The sequence below is a fragment of the Pleuronectes platessa genome, chromosome 2 (genome assembly GCF_947347685.1).
Source record: "Pleuronectes platessa chromosome 2, fPlePla1.1, whole genome shotgun sequence".
NCBI classification, from domain to species: domain Eukaryota; kingdom Metazoa; phylum Chordata; class Actinopteri; order Pleuronectiformes; family Pleuronectidae; genus Pleuronectes; species Pleuronectes platessa.
Window position 1 is genome coordinate 28,751,928 of NC_070627.1, and position 18,167 is coordinate 28,770,094.

The 18,167-nt window shown below is 43.5% G+C and overlaps 25 non-coding genes across 25 annotated transcripts; all 25 read left to right on the forward strand.

Moving 5' to 3' along the window:
- The first annotated feature begins 701 nt into the window (after positions 1–701).
- On the forward strand, positions 702–773 carry trnad-guc (transfer RNA aspartic acid (anticodon GUC)). The gene has a single exon. It is a non-coding gene; the product is annotated as a tRNA-Asp (tRNA).
- A 477-nt stretch (positions 774–1,250) lies between these two features.
- trnav-uac (transfer RNA valine (anticodon UAC)) lies at positions 1,251–1,323 on the forward strand. Its single transcript has one exon. It is a non-coding gene; the product is annotated as a tRNA-Val (tRNA).
- Positions 1,324–1,830: 507 nt separating this feature from the next.
- trnav-cac (transfer RNA valine (anticodon CAC)) lies at positions 1,831–1,903 on the forward strand. Its single transcript has one exon. It is a non-coding gene; the product is annotated as a tRNA-Val (tRNA).
- Positions 1,904–2,738: 835 nt separating this feature from the next.
- On the forward strand, positions 2,739–2,810 carry trnad-guc (transfer RNA aspartic acid (anticodon GUC)). Its single transcript has one exon. It is a non-coding gene; the product is annotated as a tRNA-Asp (tRNA).
- Positions 2,811–3,276: 466 nt separating this feature from the next.
- trnav-uac (transfer RNA valine (anticodon UAC)) lies at positions 3,277–3,349 on the forward strand. Its single transcript has one exon. It is a non-coding gene; the product is annotated as a tRNA-Val (tRNA).
- Positions 3,350–3,856: 507 nt separating this feature from the next.
- trnav-cac (transfer RNA valine (anticodon CAC)) lies at positions 3,857–3,929 on the forward strand. Its single transcript has one exon. It is a non-coding gene; the product is annotated as a tRNA-Val (tRNA).
- An 833-nt stretch (positions 3,930–4,762) lies between these two features.
- Positions 4,763–4,834, forward strand: trnad-guc (transfer RNA aspartic acid (anticodon GUC)). The gene has a single exon. It is a non-coding gene; the product is annotated as a tRNA-Asp (tRNA).
- A 466-nt stretch (positions 4,835–5,300) lies between these two features.
- On the forward strand, positions 5,301–5,373 carry trnav-uac (transfer RNA valine (anticodon UAC)). The gene has a single exon. It is a non-coding gene; the product is annotated as a tRNA-Val (tRNA).
- A 507-nt stretch (positions 5,374–5,880) lies between these two features.
- On the forward strand, positions 5,881–5,953 carry trnav-cac (transfer RNA valine (anticodon CAC)). Its single transcript has one exon. It is a non-coding gene; the product is annotated as a tRNA-Val (tRNA).
- An 833-nt stretch (positions 5,954–6,786) lies between these two features.
- trnad-guc (transfer RNA aspartic acid (anticodon GUC)) lies at positions 6,787–6,858 on the forward strand. The gene has a single exon. It is a non-coding gene; the product is annotated as a tRNA-Asp (tRNA).
- A 1,060-nt stretch (positions 6,859–7,918) lies between these two features.
- On the forward strand, positions 7,919–7,991 carry trnav-cac (transfer RNA valine (anticodon CAC)). Its single transcript has one exon. It is a non-coding gene; the product is annotated as a tRNA-Val (tRNA).
- An 833-nt stretch (positions 7,992–8,824) lies between these two features.
- trnad-guc (transfer RNA aspartic acid (anticodon GUC)) lies at positions 8,825–8,896 on the forward strand. The gene has a single exon. It is a non-coding gene; the product is annotated as a tRNA-Asp (tRNA).
- A 466-nt stretch (positions 8,897–9,362) lies between these two features.
- trnav-uac (transfer RNA valine (anticodon UAC)) lies at positions 9,363–9,435 on the forward strand. The gene has a single exon. It is a non-coding gene; the product is annotated as a tRNA-Val (tRNA).
- Positions 9,436–9,942: 507 nt separating this feature from the next.
- On the forward strand, positions 9,943–10,015 carry trnav-cac (transfer RNA valine (anticodon CAC)). Its single transcript has one exon. It is a non-coding gene; the product is annotated as a tRNA-Val (tRNA).
- An 833-nt stretch (positions 10,016–10,848) lies between these two features.
- Positions 10,849–10,920, forward strand: trnad-guc (transfer RNA aspartic acid (anticodon GUC)). The gene has a single exon. It is a non-coding gene; the product is annotated as a tRNA-Asp (tRNA).
- A 480-nt stretch (positions 10,921–11,400) lies between these two features.
- Positions 11,401–11,473, forward strand: trnav-uac (transfer RNA valine (anticodon UAC)). The gene has a single exon. It is a non-coding gene; the product is annotated as a tRNA-Val (tRNA).
- A 507-nt stretch (positions 11,474–11,980) lies between these two features.
- trnav-cac (transfer RNA valine (anticodon CAC)) lies at positions 11,981–12,053 on the forward strand. Its single transcript has one exon. It is a non-coding gene; the product is annotated as a tRNA-Val (tRNA).
- An 833-nt stretch (positions 12,054–12,886) lies between these two features.
- On the forward strand, positions 12,887–12,958 carry trnad-guc (transfer RNA aspartic acid (anticodon GUC)). Its single transcript has one exon. It is a non-coding gene; the product is annotated as a tRNA-Asp (tRNA).
- Positions 12,959–13,438: 480 nt separating this feature from the next.
- On the forward strand, positions 13,439–13,511 carry trnav-uac (transfer RNA valine (anticodon UAC)). The gene has a single exon. It is a non-coding gene; the product is annotated as a tRNA-Val (tRNA).
- A 507-nt stretch (positions 13,512–14,018) lies between these two features.
- Positions 14,019–14,091, forward strand: trnav-cac (transfer RNA valine (anticodon CAC)). Its single transcript has one exon. It is a non-coding gene; the product is annotated as a tRNA-Val (tRNA).
- Positions 14,092–14,924: 833 nt separating this feature from the next.
- Positions 14,925–14,996, forward strand: trnad-guc (transfer RNA aspartic acid (anticodon GUC)). Its single transcript has one exon. It is a non-coding gene; the product is annotated as a tRNA-Asp (tRNA).
- Positions 14,997–16,056: 1,060 nt separating this feature from the next.
- On the forward strand, positions 16,057–16,129 carry trnav-cac (transfer RNA valine (anticodon CAC)). Its single transcript has one exon. It is a non-coding gene; the product is annotated as a tRNA-Val (tRNA).
- Positions 16,130–16,962: 833 nt separating this feature from the next.
- Positions 16,963–17,034, forward strand: trnad-guc (transfer RNA aspartic acid (anticodon GUC)). Its single transcript has one exon. It is a non-coding gene; the product is annotated as a tRNA-Asp (tRNA).
- Positions 17,035–17,500: 466 nt separating this feature from the next.
- On the forward strand, positions 17,501–17,573 carry trnav-uac (transfer RNA valine (anticodon UAC)). Its single transcript has one exon. It is a non-coding gene; the product is annotated as a tRNA-Val (tRNA).
- Positions 17,574–18,080: 507 nt separating this feature from the next.
- trnav-cac (transfer RNA valine (anticodon CAC)) lies at positions 18,081–18,153 on the forward strand. Its single transcript has one exon. It is a non-coding gene; the product is annotated as a tRNA-Val (tRNA).
- Positions 18,154–18,167: the final 14 nt, after the last annotated feature.

Consider the following 18,167-nt stretch of genomic DNA (forward strand, 5'->3'; position numbering starts at 1 on the left):
TGTTTTTGCAGATCTGGTGGCAACATTGAGAACAATTTGGGATGGCAAGGCTCATTCCAGGGGTTTGAAAGGAGACACCAGCAAAGAAAAGAACCTCCCAAATGAAAGCAGCATTACAGATTCTGAACTGGTTGTGGATCAGAAGATCATGATCGCCTATGGTTCTTTGCTTTCTTCAGATCCAGAGGGACTCGCAGCCCCATGTGAAAGAAACTTAAGTTTGATAAGTTCTGTTCCACAAATGAGGCAGTGTCCTCAAGAGGGACCCAGCGTGCAGTCCAGTACAAGGGCTGAGAGCCCCTGGCAGAAGTATCACATTTTGTAGTTTTTTTTTCAACATATCCCATCTGACCAGGTCATACGTTGTGATCCCAAAGACAAAGCTGGAGGACTTTGCCTGCGATAAAGGTCAAGTGGACGACTTGGCTCAGCCCATGCCATTTAGGCTATTAAGGCCCAGTTGGATTCAGCATTCATCCCAATTGCAGATACTCTGAGCGTATATGAAACCATTGCAAATTGATCGAACACAAAGTTGCCAATGTAAGTCCTCAGTCCTTTTCAAAATCCAGTTTACTGGATAAGAAAGCCAGTACAGCAAAAGATTTGTCATCATCCCCCAAACAGGAAGAGTACAATGTACTAAAAGTCAGAACAGCGCCACCTTTTTTGAGAAATGGCCGAGTTTTGCAGTGAAGCAGTCCTCGTTAGTATAGTGGCAAGTATCTCCGCCTGTCACGCGGAAGACCGGGGTTCGATTCCCCGACGAGGAGTCCATCTTTGTTTTCTGCTCAATCTTCACTACAGGGCAAATCAGAAGTAATGCTCCAGGATGCAGCTCTCAAGGTTAGGCTTTGCTCCCATCCCCCATAACAACTGCCTTCAACTATTAATGTCTATACAGTGGTAACCGGATGACAACAACTTCATAACAACAACACACAACCTGCCTGTTCTCTTTGAGAATGGGTCACATATTCCCACCATCAGATTGAGTCTAAACTGATGTTATTTGCTGGTTGCTTGCACGTAAGGCGTGTACCTCAACAGTGGTTGAGCCACTTGGTCACAGGTAACATTGAGCCCAGTTGGATTCAGTCCAGTTTTGAATCTCTCTTATGAAATCTCAAAGAACTCCTTGTAACAAATTCTTATCAATTGGATTTGGCTCTTCTCAGAAAAACAATTATGGGACCCAGTGGTTATGGTGTATTTTCCAGTGTCGGGCCAAGGGGGATCATGCTATGTCTGTTTCTGTAGTGTAGTGGTTATCACGTTCGCTTTACACGCGAAAAGTCCCCAGCTCGAAACTGGGCAGAAACAACTTCCTATGTCTCAACTATTTTCCAACAATGTGAGGTCAAAATGTTCTTACAAATTTTTTTTGTGACTCATAGCCACTCCGTTCGCCATTTCTGTCATTGAGTGTGATTTTGCAGATGCGGTGGCAAATTTGAGAAAAACTAGGGATGGCCAACTCTACATTATTCTCAGTATGTCACTGCTCTGTCAGTCACACTCAAGCTCAAACCAAGATCATGCAAGGCTCATCACAGAGGTTTGAAAGGAAACACGAGCAGAGAGAGGAACCTCCCAAACGGAAGCAGCATTTGAGATTCTGAAATGCTTGCTGAACAGAATTCCAAGGCATGCTATGTAGCTTGTTGCTTCTTTTTGTGAGAGATTTGGGACAGTAAGCTATACTTTAGTTTTCACAAAGTACTCTATGTAACAAATTGCTAACATTTGGATATGGCTACTCTAATGAGAAAAACAAATGGGAGCCAACATGTATTTGTGGGTCAAGCAGAAGTGCCAGGTGAAATGTCAGTTTCTGTAGTGTAGTGGTTATCACGTTCGCTTCACACGCGAAAGGTCCCCAGCTCGAAACTGGGCAGAAACATCTTTTTGGGATGATGCTTTAGTCCAACTACTTGGTACCCAACTTCTGTGTCTCCATTTGATATACTTGGTTTCATAGAGTGTTGTTCCAAGGATCCATGAAGAAAATCACACTTGACTTTTTTTCACAGTGATTGTTTTTGCAGATCTGGTGGCAACATTGAGAACAATTTGGGATGGCAAGGCTCATTCCAGGGGTTTGAAAGGAGACACCAGCAAAGAAAAGAACCTCCCAAATGAAAGCAGCATTACAGATTCTGAACTGGTTGTGGATCAGAAGATCATGATCGCCTATGGTTCTTTGCTTTCTTCAGATCCAGAGGGACTCGCAGCCCCATGTGAAAGAAACTTAAGTTTGATAAGTTCTGTTCCACAAATGAGGCAGTGTCCTCAAGAGGGACCCAGAGTGCAGTCCAGTACAAGGGCGGAGAGCCCCTGGCAGAAGCCTCATATTTTGTAGGTCTTTTTTCAACATATCCTATCTGACCAGGTCATATGTTGTGATCCAAAAGACAAAGCTAGAGGACTTTGCCTGCGATAAAGGTCAAGTGGACGACTTGGCTCAGCCCATGCCATTTAGGCTATTAAGGCCCAGTTGGATTCAGCATTCATCCCAATTGCAGATACTCTGAGCGTATATGAAACCATTGCAAATTGATCGAACACAAAGTTGCCAATGTAAGTCCTCAGTCCTTTTCAAAATCCAGTTTACTGGATAAGAAAGCCAGTACAGCAAAAGATTTGTCATCATCCCCCAAACAGGAAGAATACAATGTATTAAAAGTCAGAACAGCGCCATCTTTTTTGAGAAATGGCCGAGTTTTGCAGTGAAGCAGTCCTCGTTAGTATAGTGGCAAGTATCTCCGCCTGTCACGCGGAAGACCGGGGTTCGATTCCCCGACGAGGAGACCATCTTTGTTTTCTGCTCAATATTCACTACAGGGCAAATCAGAAGTAATGCTCCAGGATGCAGCTCTCAAGGTTAGGCTTTGCTCCCATCCCCCATAACAACTGCCTTCAACTATTAATGTCTATACAGTGGTAACCGGATGATAACAACAACACACAACCTGCCTGTTCTCTTTGAGAATGGGTCACATATTCCCACCATCAGATTGAGTCTAAACTGATGTTATTTGCTGGTTGCTTGCACGTAAGGCGTGTACCTCAACAGTGGTTGAGCCACTTGGTCACAGGTATAATTGAGCCCAGTTGGATTCAGTCCAGTTTTGAATCTCTCTTATGAAATCTCAAAGAACTCCTTGTAACAAATTCTTATCAATTGGATTTGGCTCTTCTCAGAAAAACAATTATGGGACCCAGTGGTTATGGTGTATTTTCCAGTGTCGGGCCAAGGGGGATCATGCTATGTCTGTTTCTGTAGTGTAGTGGTTATCACGTTCGCTTTACACGCGAAAAGTCCCCAGCTCGAAACTGGGCAGAAACAACTTCCTATGTCTCAACTATTTTCCAACAATGTGAGGTCAAAATGTTCTTACAAATTTTTTTTGTGACTCATAGCCACTCCGTTCGCCATTTCTGTCATTGAGTGTGATTTTGCAGATGCGGTGGCAAATTTGAGAAAAACTAGGGATGGCCAACTCTACATTATTCTCAGTATGTCACTGCTCTGTCTGTCACACTCAAGCTCAAACCAAGATCATGCAAGGCTCATCACAGAGGTTTGAAAGGAAACACGAGCAGAGAGAGGAACCTCCCAAACGGAAGCAGCATTTGAGATTCTGAAATGCTTGCTGAACAGAATTCCAAGGCATGCTATGTAGCTTGTTGCTTCTTTTTGTGAGAGATTTGGGACAGTAAGCTATACTTTAGTTTTCACAAAGTACTCTATGTAACAAATTGCTAACATTTGGATATGGCTACTCTAATGAGAAAAACAAATGGGAGCCAACATGTATTTGTGGGTCAAGCAGAAGTGCCAGGTGAAATGTCAGTTTCTGTAGTGTAGTGGTTATCACGTTCGCTTCACACGCGAAAGGTCCCCAGCTCGAAACTGGGCAGAAACATCTTTTTGGGATGATGCTTTAGTCCAACTACTTGGTACCCAACTTCTGTGTCTCCATTTGATATACTGGGTTTCATAGTGTTGTTCCAAGGATCCATGAAGAAAATCACACTTGACTTTTTTTCACAGTGATTGTTTTTGCAGATCTGGTGGCAACATTGAGAACAATTTGGGATGGCAAGGCTCATTCCAGGGGTTTGAAAGGAGACACCAGCAAAGAAAAGAACCTCCCAAATGAAAGCAGCATTACAGATTCTGAACTGGTTGTGGATCAGAAGATCATGATCGCCTATGGTTCTTTGCTTTCTTCAGATCCAGAGGGACTCGCAGCCCCATGTGAAAGAAACTTAAGTTTGATAAGTTCTGTTCCACAAATGAGGCAGTGTCCTCAAGAGGGACCCAGCGTGCAGTCCAGTACAAGGGCTGAGAGCCCCTGGCAGAAGTATCACATTTTGTAGTTTTTTTTTCAACATATCCCATCTGACCAGGTCATACGTTGTGATCCCAAAGACAAAGCTGGAGGACTTTGCCTGCGATAAAGGTCAAGTGGACGACTTGGCTCAGCCCATGCCATTTAGGCTATTAAGGCCCAGTTGGATTCAGCATTCATCCCAATTGCAGATACTCTGAGCGTATATGAAACCATTGCAAATTGATCGAACACAAAGTTGCCAATGTAAGTCCTCAGTCCTTTTCAAAATCCAGTTTACTGGATAAGAAAGCCAGTACAGCAAAAGATTTGTCATCATCCCCCAAACAGGAAGAGTACAATGTACTAAAAGTCAGAACAGCGCCACCTTTTTTGAGAAATGGCCGAGTTTTGCAGTGAAGCAGTCCTCGTTAGTATAGTGGCAAGTATCTCCGCCTGTCACGCGGAAGACCGGGGTTCGATTCCCCGACGAGGAGTCCATCTTTGTTTTCTGCTCAATCTTCACTACAGGGCAAATCAGAAGTAATGCTCCAGGATGCAGCTCTCAAGGTTAGGCTTTGCTCCCATCCCCCATAACAACTGCCTTCAACTATTAATGTCTATACAGTGGTAACCGGATGATAACAACAACACACAACCTGCCTGTTCTCTTTGAGAATGGGTCACATATTCCCACCATCAGATTGAGTCTAAACTGATGTTATTTGCTGGTTGCTTGCACGTAAGGCGTGTACCTCAACAGTGGTTGAGCCACTTGGTCACAGGTATAATTGAGCCCAGTTGGATTCAGTCCAGTTTTGAATCTCTCTTATGAAATCTCAAAGAACTCCTTGTAACAAATTCTTATCAATTGGATTTGGCTCTTCTCAGAAAAACAATTATGGGACCCAGTGGTTATGGTGTATTTTCCAGTGTCGGGCCAAGGGGGATCATGCTATGTCTGTTTCTGTAGTGTAGTGGTTATCACGTTCGCTTTACACGCGAAAAGTCCCCAGCTCGAAACTGGGCAGAAACAACTTCCTATGTCTCAACTATTTTCCAACAATGTGAGGTCAAAATGTTCTTACAAATTTTTTTTGTGACTCATAGCCACTCCGTTCGCCATTTCTGTCATTGAGTGTGATTTTGCAGATGCGGTGGCAAATTTGAGAAAAACTAGGGATGGCCAACTCTACATTATTCTCAGTATGTCACTGCTCTGTCTGTCACACTCAAGCTCAAACCAAGATCATGCAAGGCTCATCACAGAGGTTTGAAAGGAAACACGAGCAGAGAGAGGAACCTCCCAAACGGAAGCAGCATTTGAGATTCTGAAATGCTTGCTGAACAGAATTCCAAGGCATGCTATGTAGCTTGTTGCTTCTTTTTGTGAGAGATTTGGGACAGTAAGCTATACTTTACTTTTCACAAAGTACTCTATGTAACAAATTGCTAACATTTGGATATGGCTACTCTAATGAGAAAAACAAATGGGAGCCAACATGTATTTGTGGGTCAAGCAGAAGTGCCCGGTGAAATGTCAGTTTCTGTAGTGTAGTGGTTATCACGTTCGCTTCACACGCGAAAGGTCCCCAGCTCGAAACTGGGCAGAAACATCTTTTTGGGATGATGCTTTAGTCCAACTACTTGGTACCCAACTTCTGTGTCTCCATTTGATATACTGGGTTTCATAGTGTTGTTCCAAGGATCCATGAAGAAAATCACACTTGACTTTTTTTCACAGTGATTGTTTTTGCAGATCTGGTGGCAACATTGAGAACAATTTGGGATGGCAAGGCTCATTCCAGGGGTTTGAAAGGAGACACCAGCAAAGAAAAGAACCTCCCAAATGAAAGCAGCATTACAGATTCTGAACTGGTTGTGGATCAGAAGATCATGATCGCCTATGGTTCTTTGCTTTCTTCAGATCCAGAGGGACTCGCAGCCCCATGTGAAAGAAACTTAAGTTTGATAAGTTCTGTTCCACAAATGAGGCAGTGTCCTCAAGAGGGACCCAGCGTGCAGTCCAGTACAAGGGCTGAGAGCCCCTGGCAGAAGTATCACATTTTGTAGTTTTTTTTTCAACATATCCCATCTGACCAGGTCATACGTTGTGATCCCAAAGACAAAGCTGGAGGACTTTGCCTGCGATAAAGGTCAAGTGGACGACTTGGCTCAGCCCATGCCATTTAGGCTATTAAGGCCCAGTTGGATTCAGCATTCATCCCAATTGCAGATACTCTGAGCGTATATGAAACCATTGCAAATTGATCGAACACAAAGTTGCCAATGTAAGTCCTCAGTCCTTTTCAAAATCCAGTTTACTGGATAAGAAAGCCAGTACAGCAAAAGATTTGTCATCATCCCCCAAACAGGAAGAGTACAATGTACTAAAAGTCAGAACAGCGCCACCTTTTTTGAGAAATGGCCGAGTTTTGCAGTGAAGCAGTCCTCGTTAGTATAGTGGCAAGTATCTCCGCCTGTCACGCAGAAGACCGGGGTTCGATTCCCCGACGAGGAGTCCATCTTTGTTTTCTGCTCAATCTTCACTACAGGGCAAATCAGAAGTAATGCTCCAGGATGCAGCTCTCAAGGTTAGGCTTTGCTCCCATCCCCCATAACAACTGCCTTCAACTATTAATGTCTATACAGTGGTAACCGGATGACAACAACTTCATAACAACAACAACACACAACCTGCCTGTTCTCTTTGAGAATGGGTCACATATTCCCACCATCAGATTGAGTCTAAACTGATGTTATTTGCTGGTTGCTTGCACGTAAGGCGTGTACCTCAACAGTGGTTGAGCCACTTGGTCACAGGTAACATTGAGCCCAGTTGAATTCAGTCCAGTTTTGAATCTCTCTTATGAAATCTCAAAGGACTCCTTGTAACAAATTCTTATCAATTGGATTTGGCTCTTCTCAGAAAAACAATTATGGGACCCAGTGGTTATGGTGTATTTTCCAGTATCGGGCCAAGGGGGATCATGCTATGTCTGTTTCTGTAATGTAGTGGTTATCACGTTCGCTTTACACGCGAAAAGTCCCCAGCTCGAAACTGGGCAGAAACAACTTCCTATGTCTCAACTATTTTCCAACAATGTGAGGTCAGAATGTTCTTGCAAATTTTTTTTGTGACTCATAGCCACTCCGTTCGCCATTTCTGTCATTGAGTGTGATTTTGCAGATGCGGTGGCAAATTTGAGAAAAACTAGGGATGGCCAACTCTACATTATTCTCAGTATGTCACTGCTCTGTCTGTCACACTCAAGCTCAAACCAAGATCATGCAAGGCTCATCACAGAGGTTTGAAAGGAAACACGAGCAGAGAGAGGAACCTCCCAAACGGAAGCAGCATTTGAGATTCTGAAATGCTTGCTGAACAGAATTCCAAGGCATGCTATGTAGCTTGTTGCTTCTTTTTGTGAGAGATTTGGGACAGTAAGCTATACTTTAGTTTTCACAAAGTACTCTATGTAACAAATTGCTAACATTTGGATATGGCTACTCTAATGAGAAAAACAAATGGGAGCCAACATGTATTTGTGGGTCAAGCAGAAGTGCCCGGTGAAATGTCAGTTTCTGTAGTGTAGTGGTTATCACGTTCGCTTCACACGCGAAAGGTCCCCAGCTCGAAACTGGGCAGAAACATCTTTTTGGGATGATGCTTTAGTCCAACTACTTGGTACCCAACTTCTGTGTCTCCATTTGATATACTGGGTTTCATAGTGTTGTTCCAAGGATCCATGAAGAAAATCACACTTGACTTTTTTTCACAGTGATTGTTTTTGCAGATCTGGTGGCAACATTGAGAACAATTTGGGATGGCAAGGCTCATTCCAGGGGTTTGAAAGGAGACACCAGCAAAGAAAAGAACCTCCCAAATGAAAGCAGCATTACAGATTCTGAACTGGTTGTGGATCAGAAGATCATGATCGCCTATGGTTCTTTGCTTTCTTCAGATCCAGAGGGACTCGCAGCCCCATGTGAAAGAAACTTAAGTTTGATAAGTTCTGTTCCACAAATGAGGCAGTGTCCTCAAGAGGGACCCAGCGTGCAGTCCAGTACAAGGGCTGAGAGCCCCTGGCAGAAGTATCACATTTTGTAGTTTTTTTTTCAACATATCCCATCTGACCAGGTCATACGTTGTGATCCCAAAGACAAAGCTGGAGGACTTTGCCTGCGATAAAGGTCAAGTGGACGACTTGGCTCAGCCCATGCCATTTAGGCTATTAAGGCCCAGTTGGATTCAGCATTCATCCCAATTGCAGATACTCTGAGCGTATATGAAACCATTGCAAATTGATCGAACACAAAGTTGCCAATGTAAGTCCTCAGTCCTTTTCAAAATCCAGTTTACTGGATAAGAAAGCCAGTACAGCAAAAGATTTGTCATCATCCCCCAAACAGGAAGAATACAATGTATTAAAAGTCAGAACAGCGCCATCTTTTTTGAGAAATGGCCGAGTTTTGCAGTGAAGCAGTCCTCGTTAGTATAGTGGCAAGTATCTCCGCCTGTCACGCGGAAGACCGGGGTTCGATTCCCCGACGAGGAGACCATCTTTGTTTTCTGCTCAATATTCACTACAGGGCAAATCAGAAGTAATGCTCCAGGATGCAGCTCTCAAGGTTAGGCTTTGCTCCCATCCCCCATAACAACTGCCTTCAACTATTAATGTCTATACAGTGGTAACCGGATGATAACAACAACACACAACCTGCCTGTTCTCTTTGAGAATGGGTCACATATTCCCACCATCAGATTGAGTCTAAACTGATGTTATTTGCTGGTTGCTTGCACGTAAGGCGTGTACCTCAACAGTGGTTGAGCCACTTGGTCACAGGTAACATTGAGCCCAGTTGAATTCAGTCCAGTTTTGAATCTCTCTTATGAAATCTCAAAGGACTCCTTGTAACAAATTCTTATCAATTGGATTTGGCTCTTCTCAGAAAAACAATTATGGGACCCAGTGGTTATGGTGTATTGTCCAGTATCGGGCCAAGGGGGATCATGCTATGTCTGTTTCTGTAGTGTAGTGGTTATCACGTTCGCTTTACACGCGAAAAGTCCCCAGCTCGAAACTGGGCAGAAACAACTTCCTATGTCTCAACTATTTTCCAACAATGTGAGGTCAGAATGTTCTTGCAAATTTTTTTTGTGACTCATAGCCACTCCGTTCGCCATTTCTGTCATTGAGTGTGATTTTGCAGATGCGGTGGCAAATTTGAGAAAAACTAGGGATGGCCAACTCTACATTATTCTCAGTATGTCACTGCTCTGTCTGTCACACTCAAGCTCAAACCAAGATCATGCAAGGCTCATCACAGAGGTTTGAAAGGAAACACGAGCAGAGAGAGGAACCTCCCAAACGGAAGCAGCATTTGAGATTCTGAAATGCTTGCTGAACAGAATTCCAAGGCATGCTATGTAGCTTGTTGCTTCTTTTTGTGAGAGATTTGGGACAGTAAGCTATACTTTAGTTTTCACAAAGTACTCTATGTAACAAATTGCTAACATTTGGATATGGCTACTCTAATGAGAAAAACAAATGGGAGCCAACATGTATTTGTGGGTCAAGCAGAAGTGCCAGGTGAAATGTCAGTTTCTGTAGTGTAGTGGTTATCACGTTCGCTTCACACGCGAAAGGTCCCCAGCTCGAAACTGGGCAGAAACATCTTTTTGGGATGATGCTTTAGTCCAACTACTTGGTACCCATCTTCTGTGTCTCCATTTGATATACTGGGTTTCATAGTGTTGTTCCAAGGATCCATGAAGAAAATCACACTTGACTTTTTTTCACAGTGATTGTTTTTGCAGATCTGGTGGCAACATTGAGAACAATTTGGGATGGCAAGGCTCATTCCAGGGGTTTGAAAGGAGACACCAGCAAAGAAAAGAACCTCCCAAATGAAAGCAGCATTACAGATTCTGAACTGGTTGTGGATCAGAAGATCATGATCGCCTATGGTTCTTTGCTTTCTTCAGATCCAGAGGGACTCGCAGCCCCATGTGAAAGAAACTTAAGTTTGATAAGTTCTGTTCCACAAATGAGGCAGTGTCCTCAAGAGGGACCCAGCGTGCAGTCCAGTACAAGGGCTGAGAGCCCCTGGCAGAAGTATCACATTTTGTAGTTTTTTTTTCAACATATCCCATCTGACCAGGTCATACGTTGTGATCCCAAAGACAAAGCTGGAGGACTTTGCCTGCGATAAAGGTCAAGTGGACGACTTGGCTCAGCCCATGCCATTTAGGCTATTAAGGCCCAGTTGGATTCAGCATTCATCCCAATTGCAGATACTCTGAGCGTATATGAAACCATTGCAAATTGATCGAACACAAAGTTGCCAATGTAAGTCCTCAGTCCTTTTCAAAATCCAGTTTACTGGATAAGAAAGCCAGTACAGCAAAAGATTTGTCATCATCCCCCAAACAGGAAGAGTACAATGTACTAAAAGTCAGAACAGCGCCACCTTTTTTGAGAAATGGCCGAGTTTTGCAGTGAAGCAGTCCTCGTTAGTATAGTGGCAAGTATCTCCGCCTGTCACGCGGAAGACCGGGGTTCGATTCCCCGACGAGGAGTCCATCTTTGTTTTCTGCTCAATCTTCACTACAGGGCAAATCAGAAGTAATGCTCCAGGATGCAGCTCTCAAGGTTAGGCTTTGCTCCCATCCCCCATAACAACTGCCTTCAACTATTAATGTCTATACAGTGGTAACCGGATGACAACAACTTCATAACAACAACAACACACAACCTGCCTGTTCTCTTTGAGAATGGGTCACATATTCCCACCATCAGATTGAGTCTAAACTGATGTTATTTGCTGGTTGCTTGCACGTAAGGCGTGTACCTCAACAGTGGTTGAGCCACTTGGTCACAGGTAACATTGAGCCCAGTTGAATTCAGTCCAGTTTTGAATCTCTCTTATGAAATCTCAAAGGACTCCTTGTAACAAATTCTTATCAATTGGATTTGGCTCTTCTCAGAAAAACAATTATGGGACCCAGTGGTTATGGTGTATTGTCCAGTATCGGGCCAAGGGGGATCATGCTATGTCTGTTTCTGTAGTGTAGTGGTTATCACGTTTGCTTTACACGCGAAAAGTCCCCAGCTCGAAACTGGGCAGAAACAACTTCCTATGTCTCAACTATTTTCCAACAATGTGAGGTCAGAATGTTCTTGCAAATTTTTTTTGTGACTCATAGCCACTCCGTTCGCCATTTCTGTCATTGAGTGTGATTTTGCAGATGCGGTGGCAAATTTGAGAAAAACTAGGGATGGCCAACTCTACATTATTCTCAGTATGTCACTGCTCTGTCTGTCACACTCAAGCTCAAACCAAGATCATGCAAGGCTCATCACAGAGGTTTGAAAGGAAACACGAGCAGAGAGAGGAACCTCCCAAACGGAAGCAGCATTTGAGATTCTGAAATGCTTGCTGAACAGAATTCCAAGGCATGCTATGTAGCTTGTTGCTTCTTTTTGTGAGAGATTTGGGACAGTAAGCTATACTTTAGTTTTCACAAAGTACTCTATGTAACAAATTGCTAACATTTGGATATGGCTACTCTAATGAGAAAAACAAATGGGAGCCAACATGTATTTGTGGGTCAAGCAGAAGTGCCAGGTGAAATGTCAGTTTCTGTAGTGTAGTGGTTATCACGTTCGCTTCACACGCGAAAGGTCCCCAGCTCGAAACTGGGCAGAAACATCTTTTTGGGATGATGCTTTAGTCCAACTACTTGGTACCCATCTTCTGTGTCTCCATTTGATATACTGGGTTTCATAGTGTTGTTCCAAGGATCCATGAAGAAAATCACACTTGACTTTTTTTCACAGTGATTGTTTTTGCAGATCTGGTGGCAACATTGAGAACAATTTGGGATGGCAAGGCTCATTCCAGGGGTTTGAAAGGAGACACCAGCAAAGAAAAGAACCTCCCAAATGAAAGCAGCATTACAGATTCTGAACTGGTTGTGGATCAGAAGATCATGATCGCCTATGGTTCTTTGCTTTCTTCAGATCCAGAGGGACTCGCAGCCCCATGTGAAAGAAACTTAAGTTTGATAAGTTCTGTTCCACAAATGAGGCAGTGTCCTCAAGAGGGACCCAGCGTGCAGTCCAGTACAAGGGCTGAGAGCCCCTGGCAGAAGTATCACATTTTGTAGTTTTTTTTTCAACATATCCCATCTGACCAGGTCATACGTTGTGATCCCAAAGACAAAGCTGGAGGACTTTGCCTGCGATAAAGGTCAAGTGGACGACTTGGCTCAGCCCATGCCATTTAGGCTATTAAGGCCCAGTTGGATTCAGCATTCATCCCAATTGCAGATACTCTGAGCGTATATGAAACCATTGCAAATTGATCGAACACAAAGTTGCCAATGTAAGTCCTCAGTCCTTTTCAAAATCCAGTTTACTGGATAAGAAAGCCAGTACAGCAAAAGATTTGTCATCATCCCCCAAACAGGAAGAGTACAATGTACTAAAAGTCAGAACAGCGCCACCTTTTTTGAGAAATGGCCGAGTTTTGCAGTGAAGCAGTCCTCGTTAGTATAGTGGCAAGTATCTCCGCCTGTCACGCGGAAGACCGGGGTTCGATTCCCCGACGAGGAGTCCATCTTTGTTTTCTGCTCAATCTTCACTACAGGGCAAATCAGAAGTAATGCTCCAGGATGCAGCTCTCAAGGTTAGGCTTTGCTCCCATCCCCCATAACAACTGCCTTCAACTATTAATGTCTATACAGTGGTAACCGGATGACAACAACTTCATAACAACAACAACACACAACCTGCCTGTTCTCTTTGAGAATGGGTCACATATTCCCACCATCAGATTGAGTCTAAACTGATGTTATTTGCTGGTTGCTTGCACGTAAGGCGTGTACCTCAACAGTGGTTGAGCCACTTGGTCACAGGTAACATTGAGCCCAGTTGAATTCAGTCCAGTTTTGAATCTCTCTTATGAAATCTCAAAGGACTCCTTGTAACAAATTCTTATCAATTGGATTTGGCTCTTCTCAGAAAAACAATTATGGGACCCAGTGGTTATGGTGTATTGTCCAGTATCGGGCCAAGGGGGATCATGCTATGTCTGTTTCTGTAGTGTAGTGGTTATCACGTTTGCTTTACACGCGAAAAGTCCCCAGCTCGAAACTGGGCAGAAACAACTTCCTATGTCTCAACTATTTTCCAACAATGTGAGGTCAGAATGTTCTTGCAAATTTTTTTTGTGACTCATAGCCACTCCGTTCGCCATTTCTGTCATTGAGTGTGATTTTGCAGATGCGGTGGCAAATTTGAGAAAAACTAGGGATGGCCAACTCTACATTATTCTCAGTATGTCACTGCTCTGTCTGTCACACTCAAGCTCAAACCAAGATCATGCAAGGCTCATCACAGAGGTTTGAAAGGAAACACGAGCAGAGAGAGGAACCTCCCAAACGGAAGCAGCATTTGAGATTCTGAAATGCTTGCTGAACAGAATTCCAAGGCATGCTATGTAGCTTGTTGCTTCTTTTTGTGAGAGATTTGGGACAGTAAGCTATACTTTAGTTTTCACAAAGTACTCTATGTAACAAATTGCTAACATTTGGATATGGCTACTCTAATGAGAAAAACAAATGGGAGCCAACATGTATTTGTGGGTCAAGCAGAAGTGCCAGGTGAAATGTCAGTTTCTGTAGTGTAGTGGTTATCACGTTCGCTTCACACGCGAAAGGTCCCCAGCTCGAAACTGGGCAGAAACATCTTTTTGGGATGATGCTTTAGTCCAACTACTTGGTACCCAACTTCTGTGTCTCCATTTGATATACTGGGTTTCATAGTGTTGTTCCAAGGATCCATGAAGAAAATCACACTTGACTTTTTTTCACAGTGATTGTTTTTGCAGATCTGGTGGCAACATTGAGAACAATTTGGGATGGCAAGGCTCATTCCAGGGGTTTGAAAGGAGACACCAGCAAAGAAAAGAACCTCCCAAATGAAAGCAGCATTACAGATTCTGAACTGGTTGTGGATCAGAAGATCATGATCGCCTATGGTTCTTTGCTTTCTTCAGATCCAGAGGGACTCGCAGCCCCATGTGAAAGAAACTTAAGTTTGATAAGTTCTGTTCCACAAATGAGGCAGTGTCCTCAAGAGGGACCCAGCGTGCAGTCCAGTACAAGGGCTGAGAGCCCCTGGCAGAAGTATCACATTTTGTAGTTTTTTTTTCAACATATCCCATCTGACCAGGTCATACGTTGTGATCCCAAAGACAAAGCTGGAGGACTTTGCCTGCGATAAAGGTCAAGTGGACGACTTGGCTCAGCCCATGCCATTTAGGCTATTAAGGCCCAGTTGGATTCAGCATTCATCCCAATTGCAGATACTCTGAGCGTATATGAAACCATTGCAAATTGATCGAACACAAAGTTGCCAATGTAAGTCCTCAGTCCTTTTCAAAATCCAGTTTACTGGATAAGAAAGCCAGTACAGCAAAAGATTTGTCATCATCCCCCAAACAGGAAGAGTACAATGTACTAAAAGTCAGAACAGCGCCACCTTTTTTGAGAAATGGCCGAGTTTTGCAGTGAAGCAGTCCTCGTTAGTATAGTGGCAAGTATCTCCGCCTGTCACGCAGAAGACCGGGGTTCGATTCCCCGACGAGGAGTCCATCTTTGTTTTCTGCTCAATCTTCACTACAGGGCAAATCAGAAGTAATGCTCCAGGATGCAGCTCTCAAGGTTAGGCTTTGCTCCCATCCCCCATAACAACTGCCTTCAACTATTAATGTCTATACAGTGGTAACCGGATGACAACAACTTCATAACAACAACAACACACAACCTGCCTGTTCTCTTTGAGAATGGGTCACATATTCCCACCATCAGATTGAGTCTAAACTGATGTTATTTGCTGGTTGCTTGCACGTAAGGCGTGTACCTCAACAGTGGTTGAGCCACTTGGTCACAGGTAACATTGAGCCCAGTTGAATTCAGTCCAGTTTTGAATCTCTCTTATGAAATCTCAAAGGACTCCTTGTAACAAATTCTTATCAATTGGATTTGGCTCTTCTCAGAAAAACAATTATGGGACCCAGTGGTTATGGTGTATTTTCCAGTATCGGGCCAAGGGGGATCATGCTATGTCTGTTTCTGTAATGTAGTGGTTATCACGTTCGCTTTACACGCGAAAAGTCCCCAGCTCGAAACTGGGCAGAAACAACTTCCTATGTCTCAACTATTTTCCAACAATGTGAGGTCAGAATGTTCTTGCAAATTTTTTTTGTGACTCATAGCCACTCCGTTCGCCATTTCTGTCATTGAGTGTGATTTTGCAGATGCGGTGGCAAATTTGAGAAAAACTAGGGATGGCCAACTCTACATTATTCTCAGTATGTCACTGCTCTGTCTGTCACACTCAAGCTCAAACCAAGATCATGCAAGGCTCATCACAGAGGTTTGAAAGGAAACACGAGCAGAGAGAGGAACCTCCCAAACGGAAGCAGCATTTGAGATTCTGAAATGCTTGCTGAACAGAATTCCAAGGCATGCTATGTAGCTTGTTGCTTCTTTTTGTGAGAGATTTGGGACAGTAAGCTATACTTTAGTTTTCACAAAGTACTCTATGTAACAAATTGCTAACATTTGGATATGGCTACTCTAATGAGAAAAACAAATGGGAGCCAACATGTATTTGTGGGTCAAGCAGAAGTGCCCGGTGAAATGTCAGTTTCTGTAGTGTAGTGGTTATCACGTTCGCTTCACACGCGAAAGGTCCCCAGCTCGAAACTGGGCAGAAACATCTTTTTGGGATGATGCTTTAGTCCAACTACTTGGTACCCAACTTCTGTGTCTCCATTTGATATACTGGGTTTCATAGTGTTGTTCCAAGGATCCATGAAGAAAATCACACTTGACTTTTTTTCACAGTGATTGTTTTTGCAGATCTGGTGGCAACATTGAGAACAATTTGGGATGGCAAGGCTCATTCCAGGGGTTTGAAAGGAGACACCAGCAAAGAAAAGAACCTCCCAAATGAAAGCAGCATTACAGATTCTGAACTGGTTGTGGATCAGAAGATCATGATCGCCTATGGTTCTTTGCTTTCTTCAGATCCAGAGGGACTCGCAGCCCCATGTGAAAGAAACTTAAGTTTGATAAGTTCTGTTCCACAAATGAGGCAGTGTCCTCAAGAGGGACCCAGCGTGCAGTCCAGTACAAGGGCTGAGAGCCCCTGGCAGAAGTATCACATTTTGTAGTTTTTTTTTCAACATATCCCATCTGACCAGGTCATACGTTGTGATCCCAAAGACAAAGCTGGAGGACTTTGCCTGCGATAAAGGTCAAGTGGACGACTTGGCTCAGCCCATGCCATTTAGGCTATTAAGGCCCAGTTGGATTCAGCATTCATCCCAATTGCAGATACTCTGAGCGTATATGAAACCATTGCAAATTGATCGAACACAAAGTTGCCAATGTAAGTCCTCAGTCCTTTTCAAAATCCAGTTTACTGGATAAGAAAGCCAGTACAGCAAAAGATTTGTCATCATCCCCCAAACAGGAAGAATACAATGTATTAAAAGTCAGAACAGCGCCATCTTTTTTGAGAAATGGCCGAGTTTTGCAGTGAAGCAGTCCTCGTTAGTATAGTGGCAAGTATCTCCGCCTGTCACGCGGAAGACCGGGGTTCGATTCCCCGACGAGGAGACCATCTTTGTTTTCTGCTCAATATTCACTACAGGGCAAATCAGAAGTAATGCTCCAGGATGCAGCTCTCAAGGTTAGGCTTTGCTCCCATCCCCCATAACAACTGCCTTCAACTATTAATGTCTATACAGTGGTAACCGGATGATAACAACAACACACAACCTGCCTGTTCTCTTTGAGAATGGGTCACATATTCCCACCATCAGATTGAGTCTAAACTGATGTTATTTGCTGGTTGCTTGCACGTAAGGCGTGTACCTCAACAGTGGTTGAGCCACTTGGTCACAGGTAACATTGAGCCCAGTTGAATTCAGTCCAGTTTTGAATCTCTCTTATGAAATCTCAAAGGACTCCTTGTAACAAATTCTTATCAATTGGATTTGGCTCTTCTCAGAAAAACAATTATGGGACCCAGTGGTTATGGTGTATTGTCCAGTATCGGGCCAAGGGGGATCATGCTATGTCTGTTTCTGTAGTGTAGTGGTTATCACGTTCGCTTTACACGCGAAAAGTCCCCAGCTCGAAACTGGGCAGAAACAACTTCCTATGTCTCAACTATTTTCCAACAATGTGAGGTCAGAATGTTCTTGCAAATTTTTTTTGTGACTCATAGCCACTCCGTTCGCCATTTCTGTCATTGAGTGTGATTTTGCAGATGCGGTGGCAAATTTGAGAAAAACTAGGGATGGCCAACTCTACATTATTCTCAGTATGTCACTGCTCTGTCTGTCACACTCAAGCTCAAACCAAGATCATGCAAGGCTCATCACAGAGGTTTGAAAGGAAACACGAGCAGAGAGAGGAACCTCCCAAACGGAAGCAGCATTTGAGATTCTGAAATGCTTGCTGAACAGAATTCCAAGGCATGCTATGTAGCTTGTTGCTTCTTTTTGTGAGAGATTTGGGACAGTAAGCTATACTTTAGTTTTCACAAAGTACTCTATGTAACAAATTGCTAACATTTGGATATGGCTACTCTAATGAGAAAAACAAATGGGAGCCAACATGTATTTGTGGGTCAAGCAGAAGTGCCAGGTGAAATGTCAGTTTCTGTAGTGTAGTGGTTATCACGTTCGCTTCACACGCGAAAGGTCCCCAGCTCGAAACTGGGCAGAAACATCTTTTTGGGATGA